Source organism: Rattus norvegicus, chromosome 9, assembly GCF_021556685.1.
Source record: "Rattus norvegicus strain SHRSP/BbbUtx chromosome 9, alternate assembly SHRSP_T2T, whole genome shotgun sequence".
NCBI classification, from domain to species: Eukaryota; Metazoa; Chordata; class Mammalia; order Rodentia; family Muridae; genus Rattus; species Rattus norvegicus.
The window spans coordinates 28,192,519-28,213,402 of NC_141542.1; the positions used below are offsets into that span (position 1 = coordinate 28,192,519).

A 20,884-nucleotide genomic window follows, 5' to 3' on the forward strand; every position below is an offset into this window, starting at 1 on the left:
ACCGATATATTCAACCACTAAGCCATCTCTCCAGCTCCTGCATCTGATAGTTTATCTTAGAAGCCTATGAACCTTTAATTTCAAGAAAAATAATCAGATATTTCATAAATTAAAAGTATATTTTAAAATACCATTTTATTTAAAAAGAAAGTTTCATTTGTTTGTTTGTTGGTTTTCTGAGACAAGGCTTTTCTGTGTAACAACACTGGCTGTCCTGGAACTCCCTCTGTAGACCAAGCTGGCCTCAAACCCAGAGACCCACCTACCATTGCCTCCCAAGGGCTGAGATTAAAGATGTGCACCACCACTACCCAGCACAAAAAAAGAAGTTTTAAGATTTTATATCTCAAAATAAATATAATATAAATATGTCACTAATTTTTTCCCTCTCAAATCTCAGACAAACTTGAAGCATGGGGCTGGGCGTGGTGGTGTACTCCTGTAAGCCCAGTTCCTAGAAACAGAGACAAGAAGGCCGAGAGTTCAAGATCGTCGTCAGCCACAAAGCAAATTTGACGTCTGAATTGGCTCAGCGGTTAAAGGAGCTGCTGTTATTTCAGACTTTGGTTCCCAGCACCCACACAGCGGCTCACAACTGTAACCCCAGTTATGGAACTCTGACGCCCTCTTCTGGCCTCTGAAGACACTGCACACAGCTTCCGCGCGCATGCGCACGCACGCAGTCTAAGCACCTGAGTCTATCACCGCTCAGGTTCACCTCCCTTCTTCCTTGGTTGTCTGTGATCTCCCATTTCTACTTTATATCACCTGGCACCTGGCTCCTGGCTCATAGCAGACAGACGAGGAATCAGGAGACTGAGAGAAGCGCTGGGGTCCAGAAGGTTCAAGTTCTGTTTGGTAGATGTCACCTTCTGCCATGACCTCCCGAGGGTCTCTAGCACAGGGCTTTGGGCTGGAAAGACATTGGGCAGATGGGGAGACCGAGGACCTATCCAAGCCAGCTGTCCCCCATCTTTAAGGGGCAGACTTAGCTTCATGCCCTGAAGAAAGATAGGTGGGGAGAGGGAGAGGGGGAGAGAACATGAATGAATATGTGTCTTGAGGAGAGACTGATACTACCTCACACCAGCCTGGAACCTACTTCGCAGCCCCAGCTAGCCACCAAGTCTCAGCCACCCTCCTCCCATAGCCTCAGTACCGGGATAGAAGCTGGGGCCTCACACACGCTAAGCCCTCTGTCACTGAGCTTGACTCCCAACCCTCTTTTTACTCTGAGACAGGTGTCTCTCTCACTAAACTGCTCCAGCGGGCCTCGAACTTGATTCTTCCAGCCTCAGTTTCTGAATAACTGTGATTACATGCTCATATCACTAGGCCTGGCCCCTGACCCCCTTTTCTAAGAGACTACAAAACTGTCCAGTCGGGCTTCACTCTTCCGCTCTGGGCAAGCTGGGGAAGTAGCTGATCCCAAACTCCTCCACCAGTGCAGAACTGAACCCAGCCTTGTCTTCTCTGCCTCCTGCCCTAGGTAGCACAGGCTCACCCAGGCTGGGCATACTGTACCCCAAGAGCCCAGGCTGTGCAAACTGTGCCCTCCCCCAGAGCCCAGGCTGCAGTCAGACTGTCAGCTTGAACCCTGGCACTGTTACTAGCTGTGTGATTTTAGGCAATGATGTATATGTCTTCTCTGAACTTCAGTTTCTTCCTCTAGGAAATGAAAAAGGTTCCAAGAATGAATGCACAGAAAGTGCTTGAAATCAGGATTGCAGAGATGGCTCAGAGGTTGAGAGCACACACTTCTCTTGGAGAAGACCCGAGTTTGGTTCCCAGCAAGCACATCATGCAGCTCATGGCTCCCCGTGACTCCAGCTCCAAGGAATCCCACATATCTGGCCTCAGCAGGTCTATACCCCTATACCCACATATATTGATAACAGTAAACATTTTTTTTTTGGTTCTTTTTTTTCGGAGCTGGGGACCGAACCCAGGGCCTTGCGCTTCCTAGGCAAGCGCTCTACCACTGAGCTAAATCCCCAACCAACAGTAAACATTTTTAAAACAGTGTTTGACTGACGGTCATGCAGAAGCTCATGGTTTATGCTGAGGGTCATGTCTAGGTTCATGGTCCCATCACAGCCAGGGTCTGTGTTGATGTCTGTCAATGTCCATGGTCCGTGTTACCACCGAAGGCTATGTGGATTTCTGGGGTCTCTCCTACTGCTTGAAGTCACGCTGTTTATAGGCCATGCTGCTGCTGAGAGCCTTGTTGATGTGAATGTCCTGTCCTGCCCTCTGAGGCCATGTTGATGTCCTTGTCTATGCTGTGCTGAAGGTTCCTATGGTGTCCCTAGCCCATTCGGTGCAGAGGCCCATATTGACGTCGGCGGTCTATGCCGCCCGCTACCAGAGACCATGCTGAGGTCTGAGGCATTTGCTGACATTAGAGGCCATGTGGATGTTCACGGTCCATGCTGTCGCCAGTAACCACATATAAGTCCAGGATCACTTCCTCCCGCTGCTATAAAGGACAAGGAAGCTACTTTTGCCATGGTATTGATGACCGCAGACTCATTGAGAAAGGGGGACATAGAAGGGCTTCTGTGGCAATCCCTCTCCCCCACAGCCCCACTCCCCCAGAGAAGTAGCAGCCTAAACAAGATGCCATCTAAGAGAACTCGAAGGAACTGTGAGTGGAATGCAGGGGTGGCTCTCCACAGTTGATGGCTTCTGGAGGGGTGCAGGTGGGGAAGGACTCAGTTTTCTTTGCTGGGGGCTCGCCAGTGAAGGTTGACCATGCTCCCGTGAGTGTATGGGGGCAGCACAAATTGGACTTGTGTTTTTTATGGGGGGAGGGGGCGCAGGAGAGACTTGGGAAGACTGGAAGGTGAGTATGCTCAGGGTTCATGATGTGAAATTTCCAAATCAATAAAAATATTATGGGAAAAAAAGAATTTTTTAAAAAGAGTGTTTGGAATTATTTCCGGTTCATAGTAAGTACTGAATAAAAATTAACTCTTGTGATATACTGTTGCTGGTGTGTGTGTGTATGCACGTGTGTGCATGTGTGAGTGTGTGTGTGCATGCTTGTGCATGTGCATGTGTGTGAGCATGTGTGTGTGCATGTGTATGAGTGTGTGTGCGCATGTGTGAGTGTGTATGCATGTTTGTGTGTGCATGCGTGTGTATGCATATGTGTGTGTGCGCATATGTGTGTGTGCATGCTTATGTGTGTGCTCGTGTGTGTGCAAGACACTCTCAGCTACACACACTAATGTCTATGGTGAGTGCCTGCCTGCATGTATGTGTACCATGTGCAAGCAATGTCCACAGTGGCCAGAAGAGGGCATCAGATTCCCTGGAGTTGGAGCTACAGGTGGCTGTAAACTGCCACACAGGTACCCAGAAGTGAACCTAAGTCCTCTGAGAGAGCACACAGTGCCCTTAACCGCTAAGCCATCTCTCCAGTCCCTACGGCTTGCTCATTTTCAAGGGCTGAAGTCTCAAAGCACCAAGCATAAGAGATAAAAATGGCAAAATACTCAGGAGGCCGATCTCTGTCGCTTTGAGGTCAGCCTGATCTACATAACAAGTTCCCAGCCAGCCTGCTAAGATTACACAGTGAAACCCTGTCTGTCTGTCTGTCTGTCTGTCTGTCTGTCTGTTCGTCTTTCTATCTTTTTCCTTTTTCCCTCCAAGATCAGTTTTTCTGTGTGACCCTGGTGTCCTGGAGCTCTGTGTCTGTAGATCAGGTTGTCCTCTGCCTCCCGAGAGTAGGATTCAGGATGTGCGCCACCATCACTTGGCCTGAAACTCTGTCTTTAAAAAAAAAAAAAAAAAAAAAGGACAAAGACAAAGAAAAATCGTGAAAGGACTGAGCAAAGGAATGAAAGATGCCCAGGCTGTAAGTCCTGTCCTGGGATGGCTCTCTTGTCCTTCACAAACAGACACTGACTTTGTTCACATCTGACACAGGGTGAACCTACTTCACCTTGTCCGGCTTCTAAGTAAATGACAGCCAAAGTAGAGTCAGCTGACCTGCCTGTGTCCACCCTGGCAGCAGGCACACTCTGTCCCCCCCCCACACACATGCCCACCATAAGCTAGAAGGGGTAGGGCGTCATTCTCACCTCTCACCGCATTGTGCAGAGGTGTACACTGAGGGTTAGAGCAGACACAGCTGGCTGGTGGCTGGACTGAGGCCAGGACCTTGTCACCTCCTTGGTAAGAGCCTCCTCAAGCACACACCAGAAGCCGGATGCTCCCTCTTCTGTCCCCTCCTGGCTGAGTCATTTAGCACCTCAGTCTGTTGTGGTCTATTTCAGAGCAGAAGGGGTCCGAGTGCAGATGACAGTCACCTTCCTCACAGCCTTTGTTTATGAGTGCACCTTCCATATGTCTTGATATCTGCGCAGTTCAGCTGGAGAGGAGGTTGAGTAGGGAAACCTGGCATCTAGGAGTTCAGAGGTGAGACCTGAGCACAATGGCCTATTCTGGCCCCGAGTCCCCTCCCCCCTCCACCACATACAGCACACAGCATCCGGTTTACCTGCCCCTAGGGGCCGGCCTCCTCTCAGGTAGCACTCCAAACAGGCCCACGCACAGGCATTGCCAAGCACACTGTCCAGGAGCCCCGGGCTTGGTATCTATGTGTATGTGGGAGGGTGTCTTCCTTGAGGATACCCCCACCCAGCCTTTGTTTCCGTGCCAAACTCTCTACTCCAACAAGATATCCAATAGGTTCTCTAGACATGGCTGAGTGATTTAAAGGACACCCTGGTTAACAGTGACAACCTCCAGGCACCCAGAGCTCTAGGAAGGGCTTCTGGAAGCTTCTGAAGTGCAGATGGCATTGAGAAGGAGCTGAGTGGCTGAGTACCAGCTGGCTTATAAGGGGGCTTCCCTTCTTGTCGCTTTGCCTGAGTCTGGAATGGGGAATGTGAGAATGCAGAGCCCACTGCTCTCCTGGGACTGGAAACCCATATAAGGCACTCTCTCCATCCAGCTGGGATGCCATTCTCTCGCTCTCCCAGAGGCCAGAGGTCAGAGGTCAAAGGTCAGGGCATCAGGAAGGTCTTTGGAGACAGACCCCCCTGTAAGAAAGCAGATGGAGAGGGTCAGCTTCCCCGGGGTCGGGCTGTGTTTATGGACAAGCTGCCGTGTGGGAAGTTCAGTGTGCTGTCTGTCCACACACGCTCCCTCACTGGACCTGTGGCTGAAGACGGTGAGAAAGAGGGAGATATAAGAGAAGAAAGAAGCACCCTCCCAGAGAAAAGCCACAAAAGATGAATTAGGGAGAATAGAAAGTGTTAAGGAGACGTGAGGGTTCCAGCAGGGACTTGTGGGGGAAGGCAAAGGCAGATGCGTCCATCCCCCAGAAACTGCAAGAGAGTCTGTCCAACTTATCAGGATCCTGTTCAAGGCCCAAAGGGGGAGTCCATCTTGGCAAGGACACACAGCAAGTCACAGAATGGTGGCTTTGGGCCAAAAGACATTTCTTAGGGTTTTTTTTTTTTTTTGTTGTTGTTGTTGTTGGGCTGTAAAAAAAAAAAAAGGCTTGGGGGAGGGGGTAGGGAGCAGCATTGTTCTAGGCATACAGGAGCTAATAGGAGTAATAGGACATATCTCTCATGCCTGCTCAAGTCAGGAGTCAAGGGAAGACCCAGGATTGTAATGTACAATCCTGTACCCTGTGTCACTTCAAGGCAAGGCTTGATGGACTTCCTATTTTACCTAGTCTTATCTCTATCCTTCTCTCTCTCTCTTTTTAAAGAATTACTTCTTTTATGTATACAAATACACTGCAGCCGTCTTTAGACACACCAGAAAGAGGGCATCGGATCCTGTAGTTGCTGGGAATTGAACTCAGGACCTCTGGAAGAGCAGTTAGTACTCTTAACTGCTGAGCGGTCTCTCCAGACCTCTATCTCTCTTTTTAAAAAGATCTATTTTTAATTATGTGAAAACATACGGGGCTGAGCACATGGGTGCAGGTGCCCTCAGAGGCCAGAAGAGGGCGTCAGATCCCTTGGCGTTACAGGGGCCCCAAGATGAGTGCTGGGAACTGAACTGGAATCTTCTGGAAAGCATCAAGAGCTGCTCACATGCACAATGCACAGCACCCTCCCCACCCCCAATAATTAAAGATAAAATTAAATCTTAAAGGCGCCAGCCACCATGCCCAGAAGGTCCTGGTGTTCTGAGTGTGCATGGCAGAGTCTGCTCAGCCGTGCAAAGCCGTGAAGACTTTGCTCTGCCAGGACTCTGGCAGGACTCAGAGAGAGATTGAAAGGGGGCAGTTAGAGTTAACACACGGTCTCTGTCTCCTCTCAGCAGATGCTGGAAAACAGAACTTCAGCTAGCCACTCTTAGCGCTCCACGCTCCCACCAGCTGAGAAAAGTCCCACCAAAAGGCTTTGTCTTGAGCTCCAAAATCGAGAGTCCTTGTAGAGGCTGAGAGGTGGCCAGGAAGAGCAGCAAAGAACCAAGAGGCCTTAGGAAAGGTTACGAGAAAGGAAGGAGGTCCGTGCTGGAGGCCAGCCCTGCCTCTGGCACCAGCCCGACTGGGCCAGGGTCCCAGGGATTCACTGACTAATCCCCAAATGATACACTCTCACTGGCTGGTACTCTCACAAGTTCCCATTGTCTCTATACCCGGCTGAAGGCCCAGGGCAGCCAGCCACCTCAAGATCTCCTGTCTCTCTTTCACTTCCAGGGAACAGAGGCTCCCTCCAGGCACACAACCCTGCTCTGCCCTCTCCCAGCTGGCCCAAGGGTCCAGATGCCAGGTCAGCAAGCACTGCCCAGGTAGGTAGCTGGCAACGCTTGGAAGAGGGACAAGCTCACCAGGATGGTGGCTTTTGGGACAGACTGCCTTCCATCTCTCCACCGAGCCTGCGCAGGAGAGGGGCGTGGCCCGCAAGGACGTGGGTGTCAGGGTGCTGAGGGACAAATCCAGGGCAGAGGCAAGGATTTCATTGACCTGAGTGGGCGGTAGTGAAGAGAATTCATAAAACGTTGTTCTTTAATGGTTTCTTTTCCCCTCCCCTCTGCGAAGGAGGGAGTTAACACGGTCGGGAGCAGGGCAGGGCTGGGCCCTCCACAAGTGACACCGAATTCCCAGTCTGGACTGGGCGAGCGCTTGAAAGCAGCTAAATTAGCAAAACAGAAGTCAACCGTCGATTACTTCTATGGAGGATTAAGTGTGATAAATGGAGGGTTTGTTCGCTCTCCGGTCCAGATGTTGTGTCTAAGTGAGGGGTTTTTATGGTTTTTTTTTTTTTTTCATTCTTGGCCCAGATCCCATATATATTTTGGATACTGTTGGGAGTATATAATATCACTGGAAAATGATGTGGTCTGGTAACCTTTTAAATAACATTTCCGCCCTCCTCTGTTTTCTAATAGTTTGTTTTTCTTTCCATGTTTGCCTTTTATTGGGGGAAATTTTTTTTGGAAATTAATGAGGCTCAAGTTTGGAGACCAAAATATGAGAGGGACGGGGGGGGGGGGGGGGGGGTGGTGGAAGGGTGTGGGATGAGTCTGGGATGGAGTACCGTTCCTGTGTGTGTGTGTGTGTGTGTGTGTGTGTGTGTGTGTGTGTGTGTGTGTTTAAGCGATCTTGGCTTGCTTTCCCCCCCGCCCCGATGTTCCGGGCCCTCGGTTGGGGCTGCGTGGTGGCACGCGCGGGCAGGGCGCCCGGGATTCCGTCTGCCCGGGCCGCGGGGCTGGGAGCCTCCTTCCTCCGGGAAGAACCTGCCATTCCCCCGGCGCAGCCCCTGCCCGGCGTGAGGGGGATGGGGGCGCCTCCTTCCTGAGTGAAACCTACGGAATCCGGCAGGAATTCGGGCCTCCCAGATTTAAGAAAACAAACAAAGGAAAGATTGTCAGAGAGGGGCCTCCGAGAGCCGCCCCAGCCGCCGCACTGCCCTCGGCGCTCGCCCCCTGGGCTGCCAGGGCCGCCAGCGGGGGCGGGACGGCCAGTTCCCGGCTCCCACGGGTGGTCCCCAGTGGGCTTCCCTGCCCCGGGCCACTACCAGCAGGTCATCCCCTAATTTAGGACCTGGTGGGATACCCGCTTCCCAGCTCATAGGAAAGGAGGGGCCCCGACTGTGTGGCTGCCTGGTGGAAGTGAGCTAGGAGTCATTTGGGACATCCCTCTGCCTCAGAGCAGTCTCATCAGCACAGTGTCTAAGGTGTTTCCCAGCTCGTGTTTGGGGGTGAAATGTCCACATTTCAGTTTCGGGTGGGGACCAGGGCCTTGCCTTCATCCAGCCAGAATAGGCCTAAGTCACCGTGCTGGCACACAGTCCCAGGGCCCGGGAAAATTAGAAAGAGTAAAAATGTGGGAAAAGGGGACCATGGAACAAAAGGATGGACACCTATTAAGGTCCGCCGCTGGCCACCCGCCACATTGCTGTCCATCTGCACTCTTGGTGTCCCTTTGGATCGTGGGTCATTCCGCTTGTTATATTTGCCTCCCTTGTCTCTGCATCCAGGCAGGGAGGTTCTCCCTGTCTCAGTAGCTAAACCTTTCCGAGGCTGTCTCTGACCCTTCCTGAATCTGTTCTTGATCTTCGAAACTGTGAGGTCAGCGTGTGGTGTGTGTGTGTGTCTGTGTTTGTCTGCCTAACTATATGTCTGTCTGTCTACCTGTGTGTCTGTGTGTCTGTCTGCCTGTGTGTATCTGTGTGTGTGTGTCTGTCTGCTACCCAAGTCTCTGTCCCTCTACACCCCCCCCCCGATTTTGATCAGTCTCCCCACTCCGCCCCCGCCCTAGGTAGCCCAGCGGGCCGGCGTCGTGCCAAGGCCGCCCCGGGCAGGGCCATGCTGGCGCTGACAGAGCCTCGCGCCCGCGGCCCAATTAGCGCTCGGCGCGGGCGACGCGGCATCTGGAATTGCGCTGCGCTCACGGCCAAGGCCGATTGTTTAGTCTGCGCGGCGGGGCGGGCAGCCCGCGCGGTGGCCCCACATCTGGAGCCGCGGCCAGACGGGCCTGCTGGCGGCTGGCCGGGGTGCGTGTGCATTTTTAACTCTGGGATTTGCTGACAAGTTAAGAAGTCAGAAAGTCAGTGGCGGCGGCGGGAACTGGCGGGGCATACAGAGAAGGGAGTGGCTGGGGCAGCTGGCCAGCCAGGGTGACTTTTTCTTCCGGGATTGCGTCCCTCCCCTGCCTTTCTCTTCCCCTTCCTCTTCATTAATTAAGTGGCTGAATTATCCCCAAATCCCTACACTCCCCAGCTGGCAGGAACTCCCGGGAAACCAGCATCTACGGGGAAAGCCCTGTGCTCACTCATCTCCCACGATCTGGGGAAGCACACAGCAAGACAGTTGGACAGCAAAAAGAACTAGAGGCTAACTCTCTCGACCCCCAACAGGACTCTTGGCACAGCTCCGGGTCCTCCTTGGGGACAATCCAAACTGAGGAGCGGTTCTCACGATGTCAGCGAGCTTTCCAACCCTTGCAGACAGGCTTTTGAGTTTTCACTGACTCGTGGAATAAATATCGGACACACATTGCGTCAGGCCTTGGGGCACAGCTGTAAGCATGACCCGCATATGCTTATCCAGCGTGGTTGACATTTTTAGTAAAGATAAAAGATGCACAGACAGACCGGAAGTCAACAAACTAAACTTTAGAAACTGTTGGAGCCCCGGGAGTATAGCACAGTCGGTAGAGAGCTTGCCTAGCCTACTGAAAGCTCTTTGGGTTCAATCCTGCGCTTGCGAAGTGGAGGGATCAGGGGTTCAAGGTCACCCTTCTTTAGTACATTTTAGGCCAGTCTAACACTGAGACTTTGTTTCAAAAACAAATCTACAAAGTGTTAAAAAAAAACAGAAACAAAGAAACAGAAACTTCTTGCTTCGTAGGTGTTCTGAGATCAGCGTTTCTGTTTGCACCAGCTGGCTGGACCCTCATAATGTCCCAGTGAGGACTCCCGTGTTCACTGAATTCAGCTTCAACTACAAAACCAGGGGTCACTTTTATGTGTGTGTGGCACACATACGTCCGTGCACAGGTATGGGTATATATGGAGGCCAGAGGGGGAAGCCGGTGTCTTCCCTATTGCTCTCCACTCTTTATGTTTTTACATCCTCAGTACGTCCTCCTAGGTGCTGGCCTCCAGGGAGATCCTGCCAGCTGGGGAGTGTGGACATTTGGAGATAGATAGATAGATAGATAGATAGATAGATAGATAGATAGATACATACATACATACATACATACATACATGAATGATAGATATTTCATATAGATGTTTCACATATATATGAATATATATATATATATATATATGAAAAATGGTCAGATGAGATGAGTTAGGGGATGAAGACCTTTGCCAGGCAAACCTGATAACCTGAGTTCAATTCCAGGAATCAGAGTTAATGTGGAAAGAAAGCACCCACTTCACAAAGTTATTCTCTGACCTCTACATAACTGCTATGTATGTACACACACACACACACACACAAATAATAATAATAATAATAATAATAATAATAATAGAAATAAATATAAGTTTGTTTTTAAGAAGAAGCAAAGCTCTACAGAAATGCCAGTAACAGTTACTCCAGCTGAGACCTGGTAAATACCCATCTGCTGCTGGGAGGAAATTGCAAAGTCCTTGAATGCCAGTTACCTGATTTTAGACAACTGGGGTGTTCTTCGTGTCCTGAATTGTGGACTAGAGGGATGGCTCAGAGGGTAAAGTCCTTGCTGCACAAGTATGAAGATTTGAGTTTAAATCCCCACACAACAGCTGGGCATGGTGTGTGTGTGTGTGTGTGTGTGTGTGTGTGTGTGTGTGTGTGCGCGCGCACACACACACCTAGAACTCCAGGGCAGGCTAGAGACAAGCAGGTCCCAGGGACTTGCTTGTTAGTCCATGGTATCAAAACAGTGAGTGGCTAGTTCAGTATCAAAGATGAAAATGTTAAGGTTAAGGTGGGGGCTGCTCTTGCAGAGGACTCTGGCTCAGTTCCCAGCGCCCACATGGTAGCTCACAACCATCTGTAACTCCAGGTCCAGGGGATCTGATACCCTCTTCTGACCTCCACTGGCATCCAGCATGGATGTGGTGCAGACACAGATGCAGGCTGAACACCATACACATAAGTTGACTAACTATTAAGAAAGAAAGAGTGGAGAGCAATAGAGAAAGACATGGGCTTCGCCCTCTGGCTTCCATATATACACAGACCGGTGCACGGACTTATGCATGCCACACACACATAAAAATGATCCCTGGTCTTGTAGTTGAAGCTGAATTCAGTGAACATGGGAGTCCTCGCTGGGACATTATGAGGGTCCAGCCAGCTGCATAGATAGATAGATAGATAGATAGATAGATAGATAGATAGATAGATAGATGATAGATAGATAGACAGGTATATATAGACAGACATAGATAGATGATAGATAGATAGGTATAGATAGACATAGATGGTAGATAGATAGATAGATAGACAGACAGGTATAGATAGACAGACATAGATAGATGATAGATAGATAGATAGATAGATAGATAGATAGATAGATAGACAGACAGGTATAGATAGACAGACATAGATGGTAGATAGATAGATAGATAGATAGATAGATATAGATAGACATAGATGGTAGATAGATAGATAGATAGATAGATAGACAGGTATAGATAGACAGACATAGATGGTAGATAGATAGATAGATAGATAGATAGATAGATAGACAGACAGGTATAGATAGACAGACATAGATGGTAGATAGATAGATAGATAGATAGATAGATAGATAGATAGATAGGTATAGATAGACATAGATGGTAGATAGATAGATAGATAGATAGATAGATAGATAGATAGATAGACAGACAGGTATAGATAGACAGACATAGATGGTAGATAGATAGATAGATAGATAGATAGATAGATAGACAGACAGAGGTAGAAATAGAGATATCTCATATATTTGATATACGTGTGCCTGTTTTCACTCAGTCATCTCTTTCATCTTTACCATATCACAACATGATTTTTTTTTAAAGATTAAGTCTTTAAAAAGCTGGAGAGATGACTCATCGGTTAAGAGCACTGACTGCTCTTCCCAAGGTCCTGAGTTCAAATCCCAGCAACCACATGGTGGCTCACAACCATCTGTAATGGGATCCGATGCCCTCTTCTGGTGTGTATGAAGACAGTGACAGTGTGCTCATATATAACAAATAAATCTTTTTTTTAAAAAAGCCTAAGTCTTATACAATGTAGGCTGTCTTCAAACTTTAAAATGTAGTGAACATAGCCTTGAACTTCTGATCTTCCTGCCTCTGCTTCCCAAGTGCTGGGGTTACAGGTGCACACCGCCATGTTGGGTTTATTCAGCACCGTGGCTTCCTGAACACTAGGAAGATGCTCTCCCAACTGAGCTACACCTGCAGCGCTGTAGTTCATGACTTTTATTTTCATTCCACCCCTTAAAACCAAGCTGCTTTAGTACACACAAGCTCAACTTTGCTTTACTGTTTAAGATGATGTTTCTCTATGTAGCCCAGGCTGGCCTTGAGCTCCTCATCATCCTGCCTCAGCACCCCAAGCTCTGGAATGGTGGGTACTGAGACCTGCTACCCTCGTAACTCTGGTATTAAGGTTCTGCTTCTTTCGTGTCAGGCTTGGCCCGGCTCCTTCTTTCCTTCTGAAGATTTATTTATTTTATGTATGTGAGTACACTGTAGCTGTCTTCAGACACACCAGAAGAGGGCATCAGATCCCATTACAGATGGTTGTGAGCCACCATGTGGTTGCTGGGATTTGAACTCAGGACCTCTAGGAAGAACAGTCAGTGCTCTTAACTAATGAGCTATCTCTCCAACCCCATCCTTCTTTCCTTCTTGTCTGTGTTTGCTCTTCATGGATGTAGACCTCAACGTCTAAACGTCCACCCTCCTTCCCAGGAAATGTGGCTACATCTTGCCTTTGGGAACAAGGAGACTCGACCGTGTGCTGTGGGGGAGTCTCCTGGTGAGCCAGCCTGCTTTTCTGGTTGTGTAGCAAGGCAAACTAACATCCACACAGACACATGTAGCTGAGGCCTGCCCTCCCTTCTGTATTTCAAAAATCTCTTTCTTTTGGAGGGAGGGAGGGAGGGGGAGAGAGAGAGAGAGAGAGAGAGAGAGAGAGAGAGAGAGAGAGAGAGAGAGAGAGAGGGAGGACAGATAGAGACAGACAGAGAGAGAAAGAGAGACTAACAGACAGACAGAGAAACAGGGAAACAAAGAGACAGAGGGACAGAGAGGGAGACTTACTATGTAGTCCTGGCTGGCCTGGAACTCACTATATAAACAAGGCTAGGCTCAAACTCACAGAGATCTGCCTGCCTCTGCCTCTGCCTCTCTGCCCCTCTGCCCCTCTGCCCCTCTGCCCCTCTGCCCCTCTGCCCCTCTGCCCCTCTGCCCCTCTGCCCCTCTGCCCCTCTGCCCCTCTGCCCCTCTGCCCCTCTGCCCCCCTCTGCCCCTCTGCCCCTCTGCCCCTCTGCCCCTCTGCCCCTCTGCCCCTCTGCCCCTCTGCCCCTCTGCCTCCTGAGAACTGAGATCAAAGGCATGTGCCACCACGCCCAGCAGATCTACATTTCTTAGGTCACAGAGTCCTTTGGGTTTTGCTAGAAGTTCTGGGAACAGTTTGTGTGCGTGCACATATACCTATTCCATTCAACATGTCTTTCCAAGGAATTTAGAAGCTTTTAGTGTGTGTGTGTGTGTGTGTGTGTGTGTGTGTGTGTGTGTGTGTGGCCAGAGGAGGGAGATGTGTATCCTGTTCTGTCCGTCTCTTCTCTCACTAAGCCTGGAGCTAGACTGGCAGGCAACAAGCTCCAGTGATGTGTCTGTCCCTCCCACAGCATCTGTGATCACCTGTCTCCCCCACAGCATCTGGGGTTACAGATACGTAGAGCTGTGTGTGTGCTGGGGTTTGAACTCTGGGCTTCATGCTTCAGGCAAATATTCTAACCCTATGAATTCAGTCCTCAAGCCCCTGGATTCGAAAAGCTTATTCATGGAATTGCTCTGAACTGTAAGACCTTCAGGTGAGAATCCTATACCTCAGGCCAGGAATAGCGGAGGAACCTGCAACCTTACCCACTTGAGATAATGAAGAGGATCAGGGGCTCAGGGCCAGCCTGGGCTACAAAGCAACTTCAAGGCCATCCTGAATTACAAGAGACCATTTTTTTGCTTGTTTGTTTGTTTATTTGGATGGGCTGGGTTTTGTTTGTTTAGCTTGTTTGTTTGTTTGTTCGTTTTTGTTGGTTCTTTCGTGTATTTGTTTGCTTGTTTTTGATGTTTTGGGTTTCGAGACAGCCTTTCTCTGTGTAGTCCTGGCTGTCCTGGACTTGTTCTGTAGATCAGACTGTCTCCAAACTCAGGGATCTGCCTGCCTCCACAGGATTAAAGGCCTGTACCACCACCACCTGGCAAGATACTCGGATTTAAAACAAAAAAAGTGAAACAAGTAAAAGACACAGTCTTAGGTTGTGACCTTTAACCCCAGTCCTCAGAAGTACGAATTTAAGCCCAACCTGGTCTACATAGTGAGCTCCAGGACAGCAAGGGCTACCTGGTGAGACCCTGTCTCCAAAACAAAAACAGAAAGTTGAGGGTTTCTGAGTTTTAAAATCCCTGGCTCTTCCCAGCTCCCCCTGTGTAAGCTCTGAAAGACTCCCATTGGGGAGGCCATGGCACTGAGGAACAGTGGGATGACCGTTCTGGGGCTCAGGGAATATCCACCTAAGCCAGCTGTGAGTGAACTGAAGAGGGCCTGGGGGTGGCAGCTCCGGGCAGGGTGCTGTGAGGCTCTGCTGAGTGCCCCAGCTCACTGCTGCTCATAAACCAGATACTGTATGATTCGTGTGCTGAAGAAGGTTTAGGTCACGAACTGAGAAAACCTGAACTCACGATTCAGGGGGTTTTGTTTGTTTGGGGGTAAGGTAGTTAAGATCGGGATTCTGTGTGTAGTCCAGACTGTCCTGAAACTCCCTCTGTAGACCAAACTCAGATCTGCCTCCCTCAACCTCCCAAGTGCTAGGATTAAAGGTGGGTACACACTGCTGGGTCTTTCTCTCTCTCTCTCTCTCTCTCTCTCTCTCCTTTCTGTGTGTGTGTGTGTGTGTGTGTGTGTGTGTGTGTGTGTGTGTGTGTGTGTGTTATAGTCTCACTATGTAGCCCAGACTGGCCTGGAACTAGTTGTGTAGACCAGGTTAGCTTTTTGGCCACCTGGGTACTACTACTACAAGCAGGCGGTTGCCTTCTCTGTGTGAACCCAAGTGATACTCATAGCTACTCTGGACCTCACCTTAGGCAGGACTCTCCATCGTCTCTGCTTAGGTCACAGTGTTTTTGAGAGGAGCTAGGATGAGCATCAAGTGTTGCGCGCCTCAGGTGACTGGGACAGAAAGCAGGCTCTCCTGGTGTCTCAGGGTTTCTATTGTAAAGCAGCAACTTGGCAAAGGAAGGGTTTATTTACCTTACATTCTGACGTCACAATCCATCATTAAAGGAAGTTGGGTCAGGACTCAAAGCACCTGGAGGCAGGAGCTGATGCAGAGGCCATGGAGGGGTGCTGCTTACTGGCTTGCTTCTTCTGGCTTGCTCAGCCTGCTTTTTCCTATACAACCTAGGACTTCCTGCCTTGGGTTGGCACTGCCCATAGTGGGCTGCTCCCTCCCACTTCAATCATTCTTAAGGATTGGCTACAGGCCAACCTTCACAAGGCATTTTCTCAACTGGGAGTCCCTCTTTCCAAATGACTCTAGCTTGTGTCAGATGGACAAAATACAACCGGGCCAGGCCTGCTCAGGTCTGAGCCAAGTAGGAAAAGCCAGTGCCATGCTTAACGGTTACGCAAAGCTATAATCCGTGCCTCAGAAGGCTGAGGCAGGAAGACTGTCATAGGCTCCAGGCTACAAAACTATAGTATGACTTTCTATTTAAAAGAAAAAATTTTTTTTTCTTTTTTTTTTTTTTTCGGAGTTGGGGACCGAACCCAGGGCCTTGTGCTTGCTAGGCAAGCCTCTACCACTGAGCTAAATCCCCAACCCCGAAAAAAAATTTTTTTAGGAGTCACGATATAAACATACACAGCACTGGGGAGGCTGAGGCAGGTGAGTTTCTGTGAGTTTGAGACCATCCTGGTCTACATAATGAATTCCAGATCACCATGTATTCGTAGTGAGACTCTTTCAAAAGAAAAAAGAAAGAGGGCTAGAGAGATGGCTCAGTGGTTAAGAGCACAGACTGCTCTTCCAGAGGTCCTGAGTTCAATTCCCAGCAACCACATGGTGGCTCACAACCATCTGTAATGAGATCTGATGCCCTCTTCTGGTGTGTCTGAAGACAGCGAGAGTGTACTTATATATAATAAATGAATAAATCTTAAAAAGAAAAAAGAAAGAACCCCCCCATAACACAAACAAATGGAACAACTGTACAAGCGTGGCCAGATGTGGAGGTGAAGCTCACAGGTAGAAGAGTCAAAGGTTAAAACACAGATAGGCTGTGTGGCAAGACCCTATCTCAGAAACAAAACAGAACAAGTCAAAAAGGTTTGTCCCCCAGCCCTTTTAGGATGTGTCCCTTCATATCTCATAGCAACCACAAGAATAAAGGCTCAGGCAGTGGTGGCTGACACCTTTAATCCCAGCAGAAGCAGAAGTGAGTCCCAGGACAGCCGAAGCTACAGAGAAACTCTGTCTCGGAAGACAGCAACAACAACAAATGACATTATTATTTAATGTCTGGGTGGGCCTGAGAGACGGCTTGGCAGTTAAGAGCACTTGCCGCTCTTCCCAAGTCATCTGCGTTCAGTTCTCAGCAACCACTTCAGGCAGTTTACGGCGGCAGGTAACTCCAGCCGCCACGGGCACCCTGCTCACCTGCACACACATCCACACAGGGACACATAAATAATAATATACATACTTGTTCATTCATAATATATTCACCTACACGTGCATTTGCTCACATGCGCACACACGATGGCCGTGGAACACACGCGAAGGTCAGAGGAAACCTGCAGGAGTCAGTTTTTTCCTGCCATGTATGTGCCGGGACAAAAATTCAGGGAGTCAGACTTGGCAACAAATGTCTTCCGCCGCCGGGCCTACTTTTTCCTTTTGTACAGAGTAAGACTATGACATAGGCTCACCTCCCGGGTCTGAATGGAGATGCCTAGCTGAGCCCAGACCTCTTCCCTGCCCAGTTCTGCTTTCCCAGTGGTTGGTGTTCAGGGAGATCCATGAAGACCAGCAAGGAAGACTTCTTGGGGAAGCTGAGGCCAGGGATGCTTCTGAGGGATGAGGGAAAGGAGGAAAAGTCCCAAGCAGGGTGAAGAACTTCGAAAAGAGCGAGAAATGGGCCTCATCGACCAGAAGTACATGTTTTGGGGTAAGTTGAGGCCTTACTATGGAGGCTTGAATATCAGTTAGCTGGGGCACAGGGCTAGCATCTTGTCCCCTCTATCGGCACCCAGTGGACTGTACCAGAGAGGACTTACCAGGACAGGGACAACGGAGGCAGGGTCGGGCCAGCAGGGTTGTGCTCGGGTATAGAGAATGGAGGCTCTCACCTAGCATGCCTCCCATTTCCTGGCTAAGAACTCTGGCCTCAGTCCTTCCCCCTGCACCCCAGCGGTAAACAGATATATAAAGCAACCATCCCCATTTAAAGCTCTGTGCACTGGAGGAAGGAGGGCCTGCAGGCCAGCTGGGCCCTTGTTTGGCAATGTTTGTGCTTACAACAACCTGATAGACGGAGATTTATCACCACCCTTTTCACTAGCTGAGGTTGGTTTGCTTGGCTGCAGGTTTCTACCAGGCTCCCTCCCCCTCTTCCCCTCACCCCCACATCCCCCACACACTGCGGAGTTACAGATTTATGACAGGTTGCCGGGTGGGGGGGCAGAGAAAGGAAGGTGTGGGCTTGGAACGGGATGGGAGGAAAATCGGGCGTCCAAAGCAGGTGTGGCTAGGACTCCACCAGAGTAAAGACCCAGAGAAGGAGTTCATTAGGTGGAGTGTGTACACATGGCCTTGAGGAGTGATACTTGAAGTGTGTGTGTGTGCACACACACACACACACACACACACACACACAAGCATCTCAACAGTGTCCTTAGGAGCATAGATATTGGTGAGTTGATTTTTTAAAAAAGATTTATTTTAGTTTTCATCATGTTGGGGTGGGGAGGAGACATTTCTTTATGGGAGTGCAGGTGCCTGAGGAATCTAGAAGATGCCAGAGTCCCCCAGAGCTGAAGTTACAACCTGTGAGCAACACAACTTCACCCCTGATAGAGCTGGGGATGGAACTCGTGTCCTCTGCAAGTGAAGCGCAGGCTCTTACCTGCTGAGTGGACATTCCAGCTCCCTGCCTCTTTAGCTTTTTGAACCAGGGCTCTCTATGTAGCTCTGGCTGTACTAGAACTTGCTTCGCAGACCACAACGGCCTTGAACTCAGAGATCTGCCTGTCTTTGCCTCCAGAGGGGTGGCATTTATTATCTTTTCGTGGTGCTATGGATAGAGTTTAGGGCATCCTCAGCAAACATTGCAACGCTAAGCTACGTCCCTCTTAGCTCTCTGTTTTGTTTTTGGTCGTTTAAAAGAAGGTCTTAGGAGATGAAGGTGTTACTGCTCTAGTGTTGTTGAAGAAACACCATGACCAAAGCAACTGTGATAAAAGAAAGCTCTTACTTGAGGGCTGGCTGACCGGTTCAGGGGGTTGGTCCTTTCTCAGGATGGGGAGCAGAAGGCACAGCGCTAGATCAGTAACTGAGAGCTTTGCATCCTGATCTCCAGCCAGGGAGAGAGCCGCTAGGCCTGGTGTGGGCTTCTGAAACCTCAAATCCCATTCCCAAGGCCATACCTCCTCCAACGAAGACACAACACCGCCAAATCCTTCCCAAACAGTCCGCCAACTGATGATGAAGCACTCAACTATATGAGCCTATGCGGGCCAGTCTCATTCAAACCACAACGGCAGGCTAGCCTAAAACTCGATATGTAGCCAAGGCTGGTCTTGAACTTCTGATTCTCCTGACTTCATCCTCTAAGAGTTATGATGTAGGTATTCATTGTTGTCTAGACAGGCCTTATAGTCTGAGATAAGGGCCTGTGATGTTACTTGGGCTGGTCTCGAACTCAGAATCTTGCTGCTACAGTCTGCAAGGTGCTGGGATTACCAGGCATGTGAGTTAGTAGACATCACAGCAATCTCAATATGCAGGAGCCTGGAGCAGGTTTATTACCCACTACCCAGTGTTTGGGCCCAGCCTCAGCAATATAATGGACCTTAAAGAAACAAAACAGGGACAAGATGACAAGGTAAAAGCAATTGCCCTCAAGACTAGTATGATGGTTTGAATAAGAAAACATTCACAGACCCATGTGTGTGAATGCTTGGCCTATAGGGAGTGGCACTATTAGGAGGTGTGGCCTTGTTGGAGGAAGTGCGTCACTGTGGGGGTGGGCTTTGTGGTGTCATATGCTCAAACTACATCCAGTGCTTGCAGATCAAGATGTAGAACTCCCAGCTCCTTCTCCAGAGCCATATCTGACTGCACACTGTCATGCTTCCCTCTCTGATGATAATGGACTGAACCTCTGAACCTGTAAGCCAGCCCCAATTAAACGTTGTCCTTATAAGAGTTGCCCTGGTCATAGTGTCTGTTCACAGCAGTAAAATCCTAAGACAACTGGCAACCTGAGTTTGATCCCCAAAACCCACTTGATAGACACAAAGAGCTAAGTCCTTTAAGTTTGTCCTCTGATTACCACACGTGCACCCTTGGCGTGTGAAGACACGTGTGCACTTGCACGTGCACGCATGGGCGCAAACACACACACACACACACACACACACACTCAAATAAATAGGGCTGGCGTAGTGATTAGGTTTTAATCAACTTTGACATAGGCTGGGGTCATGAGGGAAGAAGGACCCTCAACTGGGAAAATTCCCACCCCCCACGTATCAGCTTGGCCTGTAGAGCGTTTTCCTAATTAATGGTTAATTGGGAAGGTCCAGCCCACTGCCAACCCTGGACAAACGGTCTTGGATTGTATAAGAAAATAAGCAGAATACATCGGAGGGAATAAGCCAGTGAGCACAGCTTCTCCTCAGCCTCTGCTGTAGTTCCTGTCTCCAGGTTCCTGCCTTGACTTCCCTACATAGCAGACTGCAGACTGTAGCTGAAGTAAACTATTTCCTTACCAAGATGCTTTTGGTTTTAGTGTTTATCACACCATGTAGTGTTACTACATCATATGGTGTTTGTCATATGCTGTATATCATACAATATACATACAGTTGTATGGTTGTATGTCATACAATACCCTGGCAAGATGGCTCAGCCAATAAAAGTGCATGCTGTACAAGCCTAATGACCTGAGTTCAATCCCTAGAACCCACATAAAGGTGGAAGGAGTGAGCTGACTTGTAAAGTTGTCTTCTGATCTCTATACACACACACGCACGCACGCACGCACGCACGCACATGCATGCGCACGCTAATAAATCATAAATAAATATTTGAAAACTCTAAAATAACCCAAATCTAGGGTTGAGATGACAGATATGTGCCACCACATTCTGATGCTAGAAGATGATTTTCAAAGAATCACGACAAATCTAGGCCAAAAGTCAGGAAAGGCGAAAGCAGAATGTGGGCAACCTCAGGGGCTATTCTGGTCCAACAGTGTTGAACATCAATCTTGTAACTTTCCTTGTTGCCAGGCGTTGCTATGGACCTCTGAACAGACTCCTATTTTCACCCTCCAAACAATTCTCTATTGTGGGGGCTCACACACATTATCCCAGCATTCTCATTCTGGGGTGGGAGGACCATAAGCTTGATGCCTGCCTGGGCTGCTTATGGAGACCCTGCTTCCAAAACCAAGGTGGC

The 20,884-nt window shown here is 49.2% G+C and overlaps 1 long non-coding RNA gene across 1 annotated transcript; it reads right to left on the bottom strand.

Annotated features, from left to right (window-relative positions):
• Nucleotides 1-124: 124 nt before the first annotated feature.
• Nucleotides 125-17,602, bottom strand: LOC148003617 (uncharacterized). Its single transcript, XR_015629019.1, has 3 exons — nt 17,479-17,602; nt 4,089-4,411; nt 125-3,777 (listed from the first exon to the last, which is right to left on the bottom strand). It is a non-coding gene; the product is annotated as an uncharacterized LOC148003617 (long non-coding RNA).
• Between the last annotated feature and the right edge of the window lie 3,282 nt (nt 17,603-20,884).